This window comes from Lathyrus oleraceus, chromosome 7 (genome assembly GCF_024323335.1).
Source record: "Lathyrus oleraceus cultivar Zhongwan6 chromosome 7, CAAS_Psat_ZW6_1.0, whole genome shotgun sequence".
In the NCBI taxonomy this organism is placed as follows: Eukaryota; Viridiplantae; Streptophyta; class Magnoliopsida; order Fabales; family Fabaceae; genus Lathyrus; species Lathyrus oleraceus.
Genome location: NC_066585.1, coordinates 218,319,011 through 218,322,122, shown reverse-complemented (window position 1 = coordinate 218,322,122; position 3,112 = coordinate 218,319,011).

Genomic DNA, 3,112 nt, shown 5'->3' with positions numbered 1-3,112 from the left:
GCACACGGCTTTGATCACACTTACCTTGCCATTCCATCTATAAATAAGGACCTCACTCCATTCAAATTTCATCCATGAATCAACCTGAAATGCTGCTGAACTGAAAACCGAGCCATACCTAAAGGAACTCTTTCAATTTTCTTCATTTTCTCAGATCTGAAATTCAACTAAATCGGGTTGAATTTCTAGATCTAAAGTTCCTAGACCTCTCTCTCACACTCCATTGATCTTCTGTTTGGCCAAAGGAAGCAAGGAAGCAAGCTCAAATCTCCAGAATTCAAGGTTGATCATCAACTGGTTTTCTCTTCGAAACTCATTACTCTTTGATCTATTTGCCTGGTCATTGTGTTTTCTGAAGTCCTCACTTGAGAGGCAAGCTAGTGGTAGCTTCAATTTTGTGTTTTATTGAACTGCATTTTTCATACCTGAATCTTCCATCTCAGATTTCTTACTCTATAGGAATCTTGAGTATGATTTAAGGTTACATGGGTGATGTACATCACCCCAGCTTTATTTTGATATAAGGATCGTGCAAAATGATGAAGGTTTGAAAATCTGCAAATGTCACCGGATTCTGGCTTCCCACCGGAGAAGAAGGTGGTTCCGGTGGCCGTCCATTTGCCAGAACAAGTCACAGCCGTTGGATCATGTGTCCAGATCTAATCAGGTCCACTGGATTTCATGACTTTATTTAATGCATTATACTTCTCATTGACTGAGGTTCATGGTGCGCGCACTTGTCAATGCCATTGGATCTTCCACGTCATTTAATGAGAAACAATCCAACGCTCCCTGATTTTTGTTATTTTTCATTTTCTGATTTTATTTCTTTTATTTCCATTATTTTCAAAAATTCATATCTTCTTCATTTTAAATCCAAAAAATATGGGACCAATTGCATTCTTCTCCAAATAATTTCTAGTTTCTAATTTTGATTTTTTAGATTTTTTATTTTGTCATTTGATATTTTTTATGAATTTTCTCTTTTCTGGTTATTTTTAATTCATTTTAAATAGTTTTTGATATTCAAAAAATACAAAAATATTTTCCTAACCTATTTGAATGATGATGAATCTATGAAAAATATTCTCATCAATTTTTTAATTGATTTGAGATTTATTTGAGATTTTAGCTCAATTAGGTTATTTTTATTCATTTTAATTGATTAAAAGTGATTTTGAAGTTTGACCTTTCTTTTATTTCTAATTCAAGTTTATTTTAATATTAAAAATGCCAAAAATATTTTGCTTATTGTTTGACCTCCAATCTTCATCTCATTTCTGATTCCTCATTGTTTGACTTTGACTTTCAATGTCATTTGGTCAATACACATGGATTGGTACATTTTTATTTCACCTTATGCACTTTGATCTTTCCATTATCCATTTCCATTATTCATCTTCTTCTTCACCTTCTTCCTTTTTTCTTTTTTGATCAATGAGTTGAAGGTTGATAAGTTAGCATTGATTAGGGAGGCTTAATCTTTCTTGATTCAAATCTAATTCATCTTGATCAATTGATCAAATGAATGGCTTTGCATTAAGGATAGGTTGTTTCCTAAATCATGCAAAAGACTTAAACCAATACAAGATCAATTCTCTTTTCTTTTTTTGGCATGGCAAGTTGTTGGAACTTGGTTCACTAATCAAGACTTCTAACTTGTGTTGTTGCCTACACTATTATTGACCGGCCTCAGATAGTTGTGACTTATACATAAGTCCAATTACGATTGCTTAACATAGCGCTAAATTTGCCTTATGGCACACTAACTACTAACACTAACCATTAACAATTAACATTTACTTTTTGCACTTTACTTTTATGCAATTTACTATTCTTGTACATATTATTCATTTGCTTTTTCCTTTGCTCACTTGAGCACATGTTTATGTTAATGCCATTTGCCTTTTGCTCACTTGAGCACATAATTGTGTATATATTATTGTGCTTGTGTTTTGTTTTGATTGTTATGAACCAAAATGCAAAGAATTGGACAAAATGGACTTAGACTTTAGGACTTTCCCTATGCAAATTTAGAGTCAAAGAGCAACTAGGCATTGGGCCTTTAGAGTGCTATAAGAAGTCAAAGAGCAACTAGGCATTGGGCCTTTAGAATGCTTAAGCTTGAAGATGAACATTGAAAGGACCATATTCTAAACTCCCTCTTGTCCATTCTTTGATTGTATTATGGAACCTTTTGATGTGCGTTTTCTTTGTGCTAGGGATTCCCACTTGAGCCAAATTGAGGAACCATTACCATGAGCCTCTAAGAGAGAGAGATCCAAGATATATTGAGGAGTCTTTCCAAGAATTCATCTAATTGTTTATTGCTTGAGTTACCATTGTTGTGATTGCTTATTACAAAGGATGGGAGCTACTTGGATCATCAATATGATCTCAAGAGAAGAACTCCATTGTGGTTTTGTTTCTTATTCCTTACCCCTTGCATGCTTAGGACTTTAGCCCTTCTTCTTCTTCTCTCCACTCTAACCCAAGCCAAAACTTTTGTGCAAACATCTAACACTTGTTTTCAAACATTAGAAACCTAAGCCTTATGCTTTTGATTTTTAAACTTTCTTTTCATAATACTTATTTTGAATTGAATCTTTAAGTCAACTTTGACCAAGTTTTGTACATACTTTTCATTGGTAAATATAACACATTCAAATACTTTTGTGGTTTCAATGGCCACTCTCTTAATCAATTTTTCATAACCTTTAGCTAGTAGGTTTGAGTTATCTTTGTGGTAGATGTAATACTCATCCATATCCTTAGTGATGGACGATGAGTCTTCCATGCTTATTATAGGGTTAACCCCTCACTAGCATGTTGAAGCTATCCTCACATGGTGGATTTGTGGTTTAGGTTGAGTTTTCTCCCTTCAATAACAAAAGACCTTAAGGCTTTTGGACCAATCAATCCACTCACTCATTTTGAGATTTTTACCCCGAACTACGAGGTTTTGATCCTAATCTTTTTAAGATGGTACGTAGGCAATGGGTTTATCCATCCAAACACAAAATGTAAATAAACTTGTATATTCTTTTCTTATCTCTTCAATCATGTTTGCACAAATAAATTTTCACAAAACAACAACCTTACAACAAATATG